Raw genomic sequence first — 16,776 nt, forward strand, 5'->3', positions numbered from 1 at the left:
GCCTGTCAGCACCTTGATGGAGATCAGCACAGTGTTCCTGCCAGTGCCCGCAGGCCCTGCCCGCAGCGGGGCTCTGCTGTCGGTGTGCTGCGCGGGCACACGCGTCCCACCGTGGTCTCCTCCACCCGCGGTGGGGCTGCGGCCGCCCACCCGCGCACCCCAGGACACCGCTCAGCTGTGCCTTTGCAGCCACCGCCGTCCTGATGGGAATCTCGCAGAGCTGCCAGTTGCATTCCAGCTCGTTATGTTTTAATTTAGTCAATCCATAGGCTGCCTATTGTGAGGATATCAGCACTGAGAAGTAAAATCCAAATCCAGAACATTGCAGAAGAACCAAACTGCCAAAATGCGGAGTCAGGGAGACAAAGTAAATCTGTCATGAGGCAGTCCTGACAGACCTCCCACCCCGAGAGGAGCCAGTTCCCAATTAGCGCAAAGAACTTGGGCAAAGAGGAGGAACACATTCAAAAACAAATGAAAGGGACCAAAAATGGTCAAGAAAAGGCCAGTGGAAATACTCAGGTCAGCGCTGTGCCACGTCGCACAGGGGGCGTCTCCCTGGCACCGACCTGCCCCCAGTCGTCCCCCGCGGATCCTCCAGTGACCCCGGCGGCGAGGGGATGTCCGAGAGCTGCCTGGTCCCTCCTGGCACATCAGGATGCTGCTCTGGGCCATAAGCCGGGGGTGAGGGGAGCAGGCAGGGCGCTGGGTATGGGAGGTGTTGGGGACATCACAGGAAGCCCTAGAGATGGTGAGCCCAGGGGCCAGCACAGCTCTTGGGATAGACGTGGGGTTTCTGGGAGGAACGGGCAGGCAGGGCATGGTGAGGAGCCAAAGCCCCCTCCCAGGGCAGCTTTGCTATCCCTGTACCCAGACAGAGCTGCATTATGTCCCCAAGGGGTTCCAAAGACACAGCCAGGAAGCAACAAGCTAGCAGCTAGCAGAGAAACCACCACCTCATTGCTGGTGTGGTGGCTGTGGTGCCCCTGAGTCTCCAGATCCAGTGTCAGGTCTGAGCCAGTGGCCATGGACATCATGCGGGGGGGCACTGGGGTACTCCAACACCGCCCACTACCCGACAGTGCCCACGGAGGAAGCAGAGAGACATGGGCAGTGGGGAGGGAGAGTGGGAAGGAAAAGCTCTGCTAAATGTACAAATCATCTGGGCTGTGTGGCTATTACACCATATTCCAGCTAAGCATCTGCCTGAGGAGCTGGAGGCCAGAAGGGATGTTGGGTCTGACCTCCTGCATAGCAGAGCCCTCCTCAGCGACTCCTCCTCTTGCCAGGCTCGTGCTCAGAAAGCACATTAAGAGATATTTCCCGTAAGAGGGCTTCCCAGCCCCACACCCGACCGCATCCAGCACTGCAGCTTGCACTGATCTTCCCGTGATAAAATAGTTTCCGACTTGCTTTGAAGCCTTTGGGCTCCAAGTTCAGCCCATGTTTGCTGGCTGCTTTGGTTGGGATACTTGGGATGCTGTCTAGGGAAGGAGCAGACATTGCAGCCCCCAGTGGGTGGTAAGGGGTGGATTTCAGCTCCTCTCAGAGGACCTGGGACCTCCACGTCAACGCTGAGCCCAGCACTGACTCCTGGCTCGTCAGTTAGGTTTATTCAAACCCTAAATCAGTCCTTAGGTTTGAGCACATTGGACAGGCTGCACAAGAAGGAGAACGGGGAAGATGGGGTCACCAGCTGCCATCAGATAAGCCACTGAACCACGCAACCTGCCCCCGCTCTGCCCCATCCCTGCGTCCCCCCCAGCAGGCAGATTCCTTCCCTTGCTCCCACTGCCCTCCCTCTCCCCGGGTGCCCTTTGGCTTTCCTCAGCTCCCTGCAGCCCTCTCTGTTCTTGACTAACCTAAACAACTCTATGGCCTCTATGAATTTTTTCCCTTTACTGCTCATCCTGGTTTCCAGAGCATTGCAGACTATGCAGATCATAACAGCTATATTTAAGGTTGCCTGACAGTTTCCATGATATGACCCATTGTTCGTTTGCTTGCAGCACTGCCAAACTTTAACCCTTCGGGCTGAACAATTTGTGACAGATTCAGCAAAGAACAAGTTTAATCCTTCTAAAAAGCAAAATTAGGGGGAAACACTTGATTTTCTCCAATTATTGTCAAGGCTTTGCTGGGAAGCCTGTCCTTTAGAGATCTGAGAGATGACTTGGGGAGGGCGTCTCAGGGCTCTTGCATCCTTTGTGACAAATCCACCCAACTACACGAGGACCTGAAAACCCCTTTTGCTCTAGTACCTGTGATGTTGAGCCGTGTCTGGCTGTCCTCTGTGACTGCAGCGTGCTGGGCCTGTCCAGATGAGCTGGTGGCAGGGAGCAGCCCCAGCCCCTGCAGCCCCCAACTGCGCCCCAGCTCCCAAGTGCCAGTGTCGTGGTGCCACCTTGGCCCTGGGGCCAGTAATGGGGAGCCTGCCTCTGTCAGTGCTGCTACACTGCTACTACAGCAAGATGCTGGGCAGCCAGCAGGAGAAGGATTTGCTGGTCATCTCATACCATACCCAGAGTGCCCGGCACTCTGTTTCTGCTGAGTTTGGGTGATGGAGGGAAACAAACCCTGTGGTGACCTTTTGTGCACTGCTATGAGGACAGATCTGCTGGGTTTGCTGTCTATTTTTAAGGTGAAATTGTGTTTTATTACTACATTTTTCCCATTTTCCCAACCTTTAAATGACTACATGTTTAATATAACCACAGCTTTGCAAAACAAGCAAGGTACATAAATAATGTACCTTAAATAAAGAACCTGGAATAAAGCTGGTTCCTATAGGGAAAAAATAAAAATAAAAAATCTTCTTATAACTAAAACATATCCCATGAAGCACACACATGAAGTTCAACCTAAACTGCACAGGCAGCATCATGTGGCATTCTCTACATTGCACCTCCATATCTTTTTCCTTCATTTTTGTACGCAATCCCTAGCAACATCTGACAGCACCGAACCTGTCAGGAAATGTAGAAGCACCAGGACAAAGCGGGCTTTCTTTGCTTCCTGCTCCCAAGTTTGGACCTGGGGCTGTGACCTGGATGACCCAGCTCCTTCAGCTGCCTATTATGAGGGACTTTTGAAATCCCATGCAAATGATGCCAATGATCCTTCTCTGCCCACAGCTTTGGCATGCTCAGAAAACAGTGATACAACCTTTGCACAGGAAGTGGCGGGTGCATGGTGTCCTACCTCAAGACTGTCGATGGCCAGCACGTCTGCTTCCTTGATCTTTATGCAATGTGGTACAAACCCTGCACAAACACCAAATATTTGTCCCAGATGGAGCCTTGAAGCTGACGACAATGCCAGTTATGCCATATTCATCTCACTGTAGTTTAAAAAAAAAACAAACAAAAAAACCAAAAAACAAATCCCAACCCTCTGATGCTAAAGCAAGGACTTGGAACAAACACAGGCTGCAACTGATGGGTCCTGCACAAACTGCGTGCTTATCCTATGTGCTACAGAAACTGCCTGGCTCTTACAGGGACACTGTGTCTGACAGAAATAGTCAGAAATCAAGAGTGATTTGCGCATGATTCCTTAGCCAAGAAGTTAACACCACTGATTTTTCCAGCTTCCATTCAAGCTTTTTTCCTTTGCCAAGAATACACTCATGTCAAATACAGGCAAAAGTGAAGGAAAGGGATGAAAACTCCTGCACCTCTCCAAGTTGTCCTTTAAGTCAGTGGATGGCTCTCCCACACCACTCACCCCCTGGTGAGGATGGCACTTTGCGTGGCCAGCCTCCCCACCGTGCATTTCTGTCACCCACATCTCCCTTATAAATCCTTGGAAAGCAAAGAACAAGCTCGCGCTCTTCCTGTCCTCTTAAAAACAACATTACACAACCCACTTCTAAAGAATGATAGTCTTTCCTATAGTCATTCTGAAACTTGAATATTTTATAATGGATAAAACGATCACAGCAAATTCCAAGGACAGCCAAGGAGCTCAAAATGATCCGATCATGTTTCCAGCCATGAGACCTTTGGAAAGAGCCCCAGAAAGAGGGGGAAACACATTAATTTTATGTTTTAATATTCAACAAACAGAGCAGACTCTGCAGAGCGGCAGTGTCCAGTTGAAAGTGTCGAGAGGTTTATTTTTGTTCAAACCTGCAATGGGGCTGAGTTTGGGACTCTCTGTTTAGCTTTTCAGCCTGTAGTTACATTGTGTAAACAGTTTATTTAACATCATTTTTGGCACTTCTTCAGTAAACCCACCATAATAATCCTACTGGCAGACCAAACAGATCACAGATTAGCAGACAAAGCTGCTGTAAAACACCAAATTACCCATCCCCTGCTTTCCTGTTTTCGGGAGATGTGAAGCCCTGTACTTAGCCGTGTTTACGCCTCGTTTCATGGCTGCACCCCCAGGTCAGGACGCTGCTCCCATTAATGCTCGGACCCAGCCCCCAGCTCCTTGCAACAAGGAAGCAGGGTGGGGGAAGGATTTTTCGGCCCTTTTAGGAGCTCATAAAACGTGCTGGGGTGCTGGCTGTTGCTTAACAGGGAAGGTATGCTGGCTTGATCCAGATTGGAAAAGACTCTAGACTTATGCTAAAGTCACCTATTGCTTACATTTCATTTTAATGTGCTTGAGTTCAATAAAAGTTTATCATCTCCATTAAAACGGTGCCTATTGGAACTGATTTAATCTCGTTAGCACAGAAAACCACATGAAAGGAATCAAGTTCATGGACAAGATTGAGCACAGTTACTTTTGGAGCATAAATTACATAAAAGCAATGGATAATCAGCCAGAGCCACAGTGCCTGTCACCTGCATTACTCACATATTTATGCCAATGCACTTTGCTAGGGAAGGTGCTGGGCAGGAGCCATATCGCAGCAGGACTGAGCGCCTGCCAAGCACAGGAGTAATCGGCTGCTTAATGTCACAGCATCAACACTCTCCTAAAGAGTCCATGAATTGTGTTACATTTGAACAAACAAATGTCATGTGTAGGGGTGCTGGTCAAATGTCTACTGGCAACAGGACAATGCGCTCGTAAATCTTGCCTTCGGTATCAGCCTGCTTTCAGCACAGAGATGCTCTCCCTTTCTCAAGGGAAATGCCAGCTCCACCACCAGCCTGGCTCCTGGCTGCCTGGCAAGTGCCCCGGGTGCAGGCAGTGGCACAGCACGGTGTCATTACAGGGTGCACGGGTGCAACACCAGGACATCCGTGGGGCCATCATGTGTGAGCCCCCGGGGCAATGCTGGCACCGCTGCCCAGGGCTGGCTGCGGTGATGCCCTGGGGCGAGGAGGGCTGGTGGGTGCTCTGGGACTCGCTGGGCAGCAGGGATGATGCTATGGGAGCAGAGGACTGCTCAGGGATGCCTTGGGGCTGCAACCCCAGTTTGTCCTCCTGGCAAGAGGGGCAATGGAAAAGGGCACTCCTGTGATCCCACACTGCTTTTACTGGTTCCGTGCCCTGATAGAGCATCCTGTTGCTGTCATGATGGGGGCAGACTGGGGGAGGAACATGGAAGGACAGAAAAATGGGGCATCTTGCTGCAAGCAGCTGTCTTATTCCACCCCATCCCATCCTGTCCTCTCCCATCCTATGCACAGGCAGCAGCCTAGCCATGCTGACCCCTGCTCTGCAGGACAGCTTTTCCGTGCTGCTGCTGCTGCCTGTGGGGCTGCGGTTTGCTGACAAGGGCTCTCCAGAGAACAGGAAATCTCTTGGTGTCTGGCCAATGTCAACACCACACACCTCTGTCTCCCAGTTCCCCCAGCACTGGAGAGTTCACCTCTTCTCCACCATCTCGCTCTGTCAACATCTGCTCTTCCCTGCCAAGGCATCTGCTGCCCTTTTGTCCCTCAGGACTCCCTGCTGCCACCAGCTGCCCAAGTGCCATGACGAGAAAAAAAAAAAAAAAAAAAAAGAAAAAAACAAAGGTCATCTCCTTCTGCCAGTGGTCTGATAATTGTGTCTCATTCATTCTATCTGACTCCAGAGTCTGGGTGTAAGGCACCATTACCCAAAGCTCCCTGGAGCAAGCCCCATCTGTCTCATTCATCTTCCTGCAGGCTGCCTGCACAACCAGGATGCAAAAGCCACATGCCAGGCATTTGGGACAGCACTGGGCAGAGGGGCAGGACCAGGGCAGATGAGCACCTGTGCTGTGGAGCTTGATCTTTCTTTTAAGCAGTGCTGATTTAACCCTATGAGCTAAGATTTTGATAAAAAATTATAGCACAAACACAAGTCCCAAAAGTCCATCATGACAAACCACATCCTTGGGACCTGAGTGGACACACATCCCCTTGCAGTCCCAAATCCCTTCCTGCACCCATATGGGATGTGGCCACACCTATGCAGCCACCTGGATCCTGACCTGCTCATCCCTGCTGGCAGCATTCACCTGAGGCCCAGAGACAACCGCGTGCACAGACAGAAAGGCAGAGCTGCTACATTTAACCAAGCTATTTGCTCTTCCACATCCTGAACAAGAAGCACTGATGGCATGCCAGGGTAAAATCCAAAAATACAAAAATGGGATAAGGGAGAATCCTATGGGCTCAGGGGGGAAGGAAGAATGTGTCATGTACTCCCTTGTATCCCTGAGCTCTGGACTTGCTGAGGCTGTGACACACCAGGGAGGTGTTAGGTACAAGGTCTTCAGGAGTAATATCAAAGCCTGCTGAGCTCTCTGAGATGACCTGGGTGTGCCAGGGAAGCTCCATTGGGTACTTGTGCCTCCCTCAGGCCCTATGGACAAGTGCAGCTGTGACCTGCAGCAGGATCTGCCCTGCAGTACATCACGATCATCCTCATCCCCATCACAGCCAGGGCTGAGGCCATGCTGCCTCTAAGTGGAACGGCAGGAGTGCTGTCACAGCTCTCTGTGTGGCCAACTGGCACGTGCACAAGCATGTCCTGGGTCATGAGGAGCCCACCTGATTTGGGTGCTTGCAGGTCGTGGTGAAGACCTCGGCCTTTGCTACCTGCTTCTAATTTGGAAAAGCTTGTGGCTCAACCAAGCTGGGCTTGCAGGAGAGTATGGTGCACACCACAGTCTTGGCGAGCAGGAGATAGTTCCTTGAATATTGTTTGGAGAGAGACAGAGAACTTTCTGAGCCCCAGAAGGAATTTGTGTGGAACAGGATTGCCTTTCAGCATGTCTGCACTCTCTTCAGAGGAAGGAGCTTTTCCATTTGCAGGGCAAGGATCGAACAAGAGCTTGGCTTTGCACTGACCATAAATACACTTGCAGTTGAGGTTAGGGGTTTCTAACCACCACTGCTCCCGGACAACCTATGGCAACAGTAAGAGCAAACCCAAAGGCAGCTGAAGCTGTTGATTTGTTTTCCAGCCCCTAAACCCACTCCTTGTGCAGGTGGGACTCTGCTTTCCTGCCCTGTGGCCATGGACAAGCATTCACAGTGAGGATATGCAATTAATCTCATCCCACTGGCCACTACGGCCAAGTGTGCCAATAGTCCCACCAATTTGCAAGGAAAACAATTAATTAGCATGTGAGCATCCTTCCTGGTCACCACTCACCCATTGTGCCATACCCTGGTACCAGTGTATGAAAACCCCACATCCTGGTGCAAATCACTAGTGACTAATGTGGACTGACAGCCAACCACAGCCAGTGGGACACTGCTTTGCCAGTATGCCTCACAGCTGTAGAGCTTGTGACACCCCCAGGAAAGTCTTGTGACTCAGAACCCCCAGCTGCCATCCCAACACAAGCGCACGGGGGAGACGTGTGCACCAATTCTGAAGGGTGCAAAAAGTTTCGGGTGGTTTGGACATAAAGAGAATGTAAGTGACCCCTCATCCTCAGAAACCTCTATGCAAACAAGCCCGTTCTCATCAGCATCTCTCACAGTAAGAAGGGTCTGAAGCAGGATTTACCAATTACTAAAAATCTCTCTGAATGTATGAAAGTTCACAGAGAGCAAGATTTTCCCCCTTTCAAGTGACTGCCTGCATACACCACTTCAGAGGGAATGAACAAGCATGAAATTGAATTATACAGGCACCACTCAAACACTTGAACCAGAACTGCTTCCCTTAATCTTTATGTCGAGGACAGGGTAAGACTGTGAAGCCACTCTCGGCATGACAGCTCTTTGTTTCATCTGCAGACCTGGTAAGATACACAGTTCACTTAACTGAAGAGCAGGGATTTTGAGCTGTGTGCTCCTAACTCTTTCTGTAAGCAGCATGGACTAGCAGCACTGCCCGTCACTGTCAGACCCCCTCTTAGAAAGTCAACTGGTAACAGCATTTAGTTGTGGGCTGCCCAAGACAGATGACTTCGTAAGACTCCCCGTGCATCCCACAGTCCTACAAACACGGGGCCATGGGTGATGTGGAGAACAGGTCCAAAAGCTCTGGGCAGCCCATGTTCCTCGGGATGTGCACAAGGTGAGCAGCCTGTTCACGAGGTCTGGTGCACCACACGTGTTTCCAGAAGAATACTTTTGCTTCCACCCTGTCCCTGAGACAAGTGTCTTGGAGTTCACCTGATTTAAGACTTGTTGCTCTCATGGCCCAAAATTTTAGTTGTACAGCAAAAAGTATTGCTGTGTCAGCACAGTCTTACCACAGCATCAGCTTACTGCCAAAGATCTGCGGTGCTGTAGCATTCAAGAAAGTGACTGAGTCTTTCTGTCAGGGCCAACAGAGCCAGCAGGTGTAAGGTGGGATGGCGTGCTGAATATTTAAACTGTATTTCTAAGTTTCTGCAAGAATGCAAATGTAAATTTTTCTGCTGGGATATACTGGAGATTAAGAAGCCCCAAAGGATGGCAGATGTGTTTGAAGCTGCTCTAAATGGGTTTCCTGATGGGATTTAACAGGTCACAGCACCTACAGCAGTGAAGCACCCTCAAAACAACGCATTATCCTCCAGGCTGCTCTCAGCAGCAATGCACAGAGCACCAATTTGATTAAAATAATACTCTCTTCCTTTCAGATCTGTTTCTGAATGCATTGGGGCAGGTCCCAAGGTCTGTGGCAGCACATGGCAGGGGGATTGATGCCATGGCCAGGCTGGCCCATGCCAGGGCAGAGGATGCCCCCATCTCATGTGAGCTTTCTGGTGTAACTCCACACCAGCCAGCGGCACTAAAACCAGAGTGAAATGGGTATACGTTTGAACCTGAATCCACTTTGATACAGTGCCTACAAACCAAAGCCTTATTTTGGAAGTCATTCGCCCTTTGTAACCTCCCTGAAGTCTCTCTGATGCTGAGTTCCATCTATTTCCTGCTGAAAGCACTCCTTGAACATCAGTTAGCCTTGCCTCCATGAGTGCATTGATAAAGCGGTCGTGCTGTAGCCCTCCTAACTGCTGCTGGCCACGAGCACCAACCATATTAAGTCAGACACTCCAGGACTGTAGTGTCTTAGAGAACTGATCTGGATGTCTTTCATACCAGACAGCGCCCCAAAAGAGATTCAGCAAAATACTGGATCTCTTCTAGCTGTGATCTTGGGAGCAGGCTATACTTAAAGCCCTCAGAGGAGGGAGCAAAACGAGGGATCAGAGACGGGTCCTGAACCAGAGAAAGGCTCTCAGGAGGGGAACATTTCTGGAATGCTGCTCTGAAGAGATGCTTCCTCCTAAAGTCTGCCCGAGTCTGTGCTCATCGCACGCCGTGAGCAGCTCAGCTGCACCCAGGAGTCAGGTTTACTTTCTAATTAGCAGTGCTGTGATGACTAATTACTGTTTTAAAAGGTGGAAAAATCCATATGTGCTGGCTGAGGACTGCCAACCCTACAGTCATGCAGCTGAGATCCACGTATCATGCTGGGCCCATGAGAAGATCAAGATACCATAAAATCTGGTTTCTGAAGGAGAGAATTAGAGCTGAAACAAGGTTTCCTGCAGAGAAGTGGCTGTTCCTGGGAGCAGACAATCTGAATGACCTTACACCCGGCCCAAGAGCCCTTCAGTGAGGGTCCAATATGTATAGAAGAAATATCTCCTAGGAGGATGCTTTTAAGATGTTTTCCCAACCCAAGAGCATAAGAAGACCTGGGCCTGCAGAGGCAGAGGAATTCAGTTGCTCCGACTTTCTGAACGTGACTTTGTAACACCAGAATTTTTTAGAAAGGGCAGTAAATGTGTTTCCTCTGTTTGCATTAAACACTGTGCAGATTCCTGTCATGAGGAATGAAAACAGAAGTTGGGTCAGCAAATGATAATGAGTCTCTGTGTGCCTTTCTGGGGGTCAATGCCAGATCACAGAGCCCAAGCCCACGCCAGGAATCCGAGGGAGGTTTCCTGGAAGGGCTCAGAGCAGGAGCAACCTCGACGCCGGTGCTGGCTCCCCAAATGAGTCCCAAATGGGGGAGCTGCTGATCATCTGCAGATGCCTGCTGCTCCGTGGGCACCAGAGTGCTGAGCCCCGGGACTGGGCAGATATTCCACTTCTTGATGGAGAGTAGCGTTTTTGCCAAAGCAGAATTTTTAATTAAAAAAAAAAAAAAAGCCCTTTTCACCTTGAACATTTGGGGAGGATTTCCATGGAAGAAAACCAGAAGAATCCCCCAGAAGTAAACATTTCTCAGTTATTAAACACAAATAAATAAACAACCCCTGTCGTACTCCCATGTAAGCAGGAACACTTCATTAAAAAGATGAAAATGTTATGTTTTTGTGAAAGAAAAATCTAATCTCATACTACCTTCCTGCAGCCCCAAAGGCCCTTGGCCTTGGCTGGATGTGCCTCCCTGCTACAGTGCCAGCAGCCACCAAGTGTGCCACCACATCCTCCGGCCTCCCGCAGGATGCAGGGGTGGCCAGCAGCAGCACCCTCGGTCACAGGTTTTGTGGCCCTAGCTCCTGCCACTGCATCCTGAGCACCAACTGGGCTCTCCCCAGCTGCTGGCTCTACCAGGTCTTGCTTTGGGAGAAGAAGTGTGCCTGCAGGGGAACCACCCCCCAGCCTGGGGTGCCACTGGCGCTCATCACCATCACCTGCTGCTCACACAGGGCCCTGCTGTGCTGGGAGCTCCCCTGCGGCCGTCCCTGTGCATGTGGGCCATGGCTCAGCTCTGATGCACATGAAGGGCTCACGTCCCTGGAGCCCAGGGACAGGTGCTGCTCATTCCCCAGTCAGAAGGGGAGACAAGTGGCTGTGGCTTTGGCAGCAGAGCCAAGTCTTTTCTGGGTGACCGGAGGTGCACAAGCTTTTGGGGATCTAGAATGCAGAGCGTGCCTACCTCACGTCACAGAGGAGACGGGGACCACTGTGGTGGGAGACTGAACCCCTCTGGTCCTTTGCACTTGGGAAGAGGGTGCTTATTTCCTTTGCCACGAAGAGAGGTGTCCCAGGGAGGAGAGCCTCCATCCTTCTCTCCTCCAGCCGAGGACCTTCCCCTCTGCACTACCCCAGGGCCTGGCCACACAGGGGCACAGAGCACCCTGGGGACACTGGGGCACAGAAGTCTCTTTCAGAGTTGTGAGCTGCAGGGCTGCTAAGCAAAGAGGGCTCAGCAATTTTCTTTCCTTGCCCATACCTTCAAGGAGCATTGCCATTCCCAACAGCAAAGCAAGGTAGCACCATGCACAGAAGTGACTTTGTCAGCCTTCTCACACCCAGACTATGCAACTCCTGCAGTGTCCAAGACACTCTCAGCATAGGTTAAGCCACTCAGGTGGCCCGGGAATGCTGACCTGTTCCACTGCCCTCTTCTTGCCCCTGGTGAGGACCACAAGAGCACTGTGTCCTGCAGAGAAATTCCGGTCAGGCGTGTTACTCACTTTGGTGTTTAACATTCCCGTTGATTATCCAAAGCTGCCTGTGAAAAACGTGCTTGGAAGCAGTGGAGTATTGTGTCTGGGGGGAGCAGTGGCTGCCCCTGGGGAGTTCTCGTCCTGCAGACCTTCCCTGCCAAGTCTCACTTCTGAGTACATCTTCCCTGCCAGCTCCCAAAGCTGTGGAGGCTCCAGCTCTCCCGGAGGCAGATGGGCACATCCCCAGCCTCCTGGTCCTCTCAGGGCTTTGTAGAGGAGGAGCCCACCCCACTCCCACAGGCCGTGCTGCAGGGGCACGAAGAGGCTGGCTCTGTCACCCTGACTGGCCAACCTGGGAGTCTGGAGGCCGTTATCTGGGAACTGGCTGCATTTTGGCTGCAAATTTTTGTCATCTCAAAGCCGTGATTCAGAGGTCAGATAGCTATCGATGCTTTCCAAAGCTCTGGGTTCTGCTCCAGACTGCGGGCACTGGCCCAGACTGGAAAGGGCATACACAAGTCAGCTCTCCTGGTACAACCATGGGTCAGATCCTGCTGAAACAGCCAAGCATGGTGCTGGTAGGTGCATGGACCATTCCATGGAAGGAGAAGACTCAGACAGCAATGGCCCCCCAGCGGCATCACCACAGCTGCTCTGGGTCTCCACCACCACATCCACTGCCCTGGCTGTACACAGCCCTGGCCTTATCTCCTAGAACAAGCCTTGAAAATAGGTATGATACGGACACTTCTCCCCTGTGTCTCCTGCTACTCATGGAGAAAGATAGAAAAAGCTACTGTGCTGATTTCTTATTTCCATCCTGGAATTCAGAAGTATTACTAAAAACCATGGAAAACACAGGCTCTGTGATTAACACAGACAGGTAACGTCAATCAATTCTCTGCTGTAAACCTTTTGTAGCTTAAGTTTTGCCAAGCCCCAGATCTGACTGCCAGGATGTCTGCTTCCAGTCGAACGTTTTGCAAGCACTCAGCTTAAACAGGTCAGCCATTCCTTAGAACAGGATTTGGGAAAAATGTTGTTTTTGTCCATGATAAAAAGCTCCTCAAAGCTTCTATTCAGAATATCGAACTTCTTTGCTTCAGACCAACGGCTCACAACCAGGTATCTGGGAAAGTCCAGCTACATTTGGTCAAATTATAGGTCTCCAAAAGTCTGAGTTTACACATCATGTCCTGTGGAAAAATAACATCTGCTCGTGTAATCCCACGTTATATCAGAATGCAGGCAAAACGAAATTGCCCAGGCAATAAGAAAATTTTGGGAATTTATTCACAAAATTTAAGGAAAACATTTTGGCACTAGCAAATACAGATCTGTCAAAATTTAAATCTATAAGAACATACTAACTTTTTTTTCCTTGTTAAAAATGTGAAAGGTATAAATTTGAAGATGTTCAAAGAACTCCGATATATACATCTGTGCAAAATCTTTCCAGATTTTTCTGTCATGATGACACATTGTTTAACAATTAAGGTTGCTACTTTTTTTTTTTTTCCTGGAATGAAAAAGAAGCCAAAACTCATGCAAAACATTTCAGACTTTCTGAAATACAAGTTTTGTTCTGTTCTGACATGAGCATTTTTAAGGTGCTCAGTTGTGCAGAAAACAATGGTATGTTGACTTATTATTTGGAGCACAACAGAAGTTTTTTTAATGTCACGAGAGGCCTCTTGCTGGGAGTCACCTTCCAGGCTCATCACCCGGCCAGCAGACCTGGCTGGTGCTTTCCAGTGCTCAGCTCCGAGATGAGAGCATTCACCTCTGTGACAGCGGTGGCACTCCAGTCACGTCCTTCATCCCCCAGCCTCTCTGCTCACCTGCTGCTCACTGTCCCCATGCATGGGCTCGTTTGAATTAACGTTGCGAGCACAGGGCAGCTGCTGTGCGTGTTCCTGCCTTGCTCCTAACCAAAAAGACAAGGTCCTCTGGAGCTGACCTGTTCCTGCTGTGCTGAACGTGACAAACAGCAGCAGATCCTCTAGCTGTGCCGCGGAGCAGTCCGGCTGGGAACAGGCAGTGCTAACAATGGGGCTGCAGCCGAGCTCCCAGAGGAGCAGTCCTCCCTGCTGCTGCCAGGAGGTCTGCCTTGAACTCGGGCAGCTCCTGCTCAGAGAAACAGGAACAAGGCAGGGGCCAAGAGGGAAACCTGGCTGAAGGGCCAAGTGCACGTAGGATGTGCTGGGGCTTGGGAGCACACAGTCCCAGGAGCGTTCTCACCTGCACAGTTACTGTTCTTTGGGGTGTCAGTGAGACACACCTCAACCCTCGTCATTTCACCTGCCATTACTGATAGATCCTGACCATGCCAGGGAGGTCCCTGCTGGAGTCCTGAGCCACTGCAACAAGTGCATTTGCCAAGTAAGCACACACTTGGGTCATGCGTATCCCCTGGCGTATTCACAGAGCATCACTGCAGCCCCAATGACTTTGTCAAGGCACAAAAGCGAGGGGAACAGCTGGCATTTCTCTTATTTCAAGTCCCCATGGACTTGTCTTATTTCAAGTCCCCATGCTCTCTTCCACTCTCTGCCTGTCTGGGTGGCTCAGGGTGGGTCACCAGCCCAAGACATCAGATGGGCATAACCATGCCCCTGCCTAGGCACCAGGTCTGAGGAGCATATCTGTAGAACGTAGGGGCATGCCAGGAAGGGAAGCACGAGCTGGCCTTAGGGTTTGTTGCCTGGAGCTTCCCGTGCTCAGCACCTGGCTGGGAGCATGGACCACTCTGCAGCATGGGCCCAGCTCCCCATGAATGTCCAAGAGGGACAGGTGCCCCATGTCCATTCATGTTAGCCTCAATCAACCCCTCCAAGCAGCCTATGCTGCCCTGGAAACCCTTTCACATGAACAGCCCCAAGGAAAGCAATGGCTGGTTGCAAGGACACCATATTTCACCTGTCTTCCTGAGGGTGGTAGAAGGTGGGAGGGTGCCACAATCTCCATGCACTGCTGTGGGGCAGGCACCCTGTGGCAAATGCCACTGACAGCTCATGGCAGGTGGCCAGGAGCCCTTCCAGGAGCAGGCAGGAAATGCAGGAAGGGCATTTGATGACTGGTTGTAAAGAGCTGGACTTGTTTCCCCAGCAATGTTTTGCAGGTCTCTGTCCAGGCAGAAGGCAGCTGGTTCACACCTAGTGAGTCCCTGCACAGTCCCAAATGCCACCTGCTCACCATCACCCATCACTGGAGCATGCGGGACTGGTCCTGATGGAGTAACACAGGCATTGTCTAGGGAGAAAATCTGACATGCGTGACCCAGAGCAGAGCACAGACTTAGAGAAAGTTTCATCATTTGGTTTCCACCAAGCTTCCAGCTCTGCTTAAGCCAGTTTTTACATTAAACACACGTGAGTGATAACTGCCAGCAACTGTTCGTGCCTGCCACAATAATTCCCCAGCCTGCTGTTCTTAGCACATTGCGTCTCTTTTCATCACTACTGGTATTGCTTCTCTTCCAGGCTTCTTCCCAGCTCTCCCTTTCCCTTCATGGCATATTTATCCACTCTCTTCAGCTGACCAAGCTGACTTCCTGCTACACCTCTGAGGACCCACCTTCCTGCTCCAAACCACACAACCCATCATGCTTGTTACCACTTTTCTCTCAGTCCCCCAAAACATTTCATCAGTGTCTCTAGACCTTTCCACCACCACAGCAGGTTCCCAACCAGATCTCTAAGGCAACCAGTAATAGCCACAGCATGTCCATGAGTTGCTACATCTCCATCCACATTGCTAAAATAAAACAAGCCACAGCCTATTCTTCAACCTAATGGCCAAGTGGCAGGGCCTAAATAATCCAGGAATGATGCCTATGCTCTCTTCACTGCAGAAGAGGCTGGATGCCCTCCAGCTGGGAAGGGTGGCGGGGCTGGTGGCGACACTCTGCAGTGGGTGCAGGCAGGGCAATGGCTGGTGAGCCCCACGCTGCCTGCACAAGGCCGTGCCCTGTTCCCTGGGCTCAACGAGATGCAGCCAGCAGGTCTCAGACACAACACTGGGAATGTACAGAAGCAGCAGATTGAAACAAAGACCTCCACGTGCTGTGATTCCCTTCCACCCTACTCATGGGAAGTGCTTAGCTCACTCTCTCTGGGCTGGGATATGAACAGCAGCAGCAAGAATATGGCCAATACTCGGGGGGCATATGATCCCCCAGGTCCTTATGGGCGACCTGGCCTCTCCCATGTCTGAAGTCCCCACCAAGCCACCTCCTATTTCAGACACTACAGAGAAAATCCCCCGCTCATCTACTTTGCTGCACACTCCTGGGATGCTCCAGAGAAACAACAGCAGCAGCTCAGCACAGCCTGAACCTTCGGGAAACAGTCCTGTCCACAAGCTTAGTAGCAAACCCTGGCTGCCTTGCTCCCATCCTGGTCCAAATTCTCACAGCGTGGGTGGGTGGGAAGCTCCCTGAATTGCTTCCCCACTTGCAGAAATTCATTGCTGAAATGGGCTGAAATTCAGAGCTGATCACATTTTCCCCTGCGCCTGTCAAAGCCCAACCAGGAAGCCCAGTAACCGACATATAAAGCTACTACTGATAGCAGCACACTTGTTCCAGACAAAAGATCAGGAGACGTATGTCATAAAAAGGCAGAGATGTCTTCCAGATGTTTTTGTGCGTTGGGTCTGCACAGATGTTTTCGATGTCTGCCCATAAATGTAAGAAATGTAAAACATTTGTGTCCCACAGATGTAGAGATTAAATTATGCAAGAGATGTGATAAATCTCTGGGTAATGCGAGAAGACCATGAACTATTCACATTCATTGTTTTTAGTAAAATCGGCCCCATTTTCCAGAATGCGGCTGCGAAGGAGACTTTTATTGTTATTAAATGTGACTAAACATTACGTAGGATGTTGAAAAGCAGTATGCATGGAGCTGTATGAAACCATATATTCCAAACAGTCTTGTAAGACCCTCAGCAGGAAGCAGCCGGCTGGGCGACGAGGTGAAGGCCGGTGCACCTCAGAGGGGTAGGTGGGACGTGGTGGTGATGGGGTCAGAGCAGCCTCCAGC

General features: G+C 50.8%; 1 protein-coding gene across 7 annotated transcripts in view; it reads right to left on the reverse strand.

Moving 5' to 3' along the window:
- MYOCD (myocardin) overlaps positions 1 to 16,776 on the reverse strand; it is a 254,475-nt gene that overhangs the window by 173,688 nt on the left and 64,011 nt on the right. The window contains exon 1 of one of the 7 annotated variants that reach the window (XM_083805193.1): positions 3,202 to 3,220. The exons of the other annotated variants lie outside the window; for them this stretch is intronic. The gene's annotated coding sequence lies outside the window, so the exon portion shown is untranslated. Of the gene's footprint in view, positions 1 to 3,201; positions 3,221 to 16,776 lie in introns of those variants that run through there. 7 annotated transcript variants of the gene reach the window in all.

Source organism: Anser anser (genome assembly GCF_964211835.1).
Source record: "Anser anser genome assembly, chromosome: 19".
NCBI classification, from domain to species: domain Eukaryota; kingdom Metazoa; phylum Chordata; class Aves; order Anseriformes; family Anatidae; genus Anser; species Anser anser.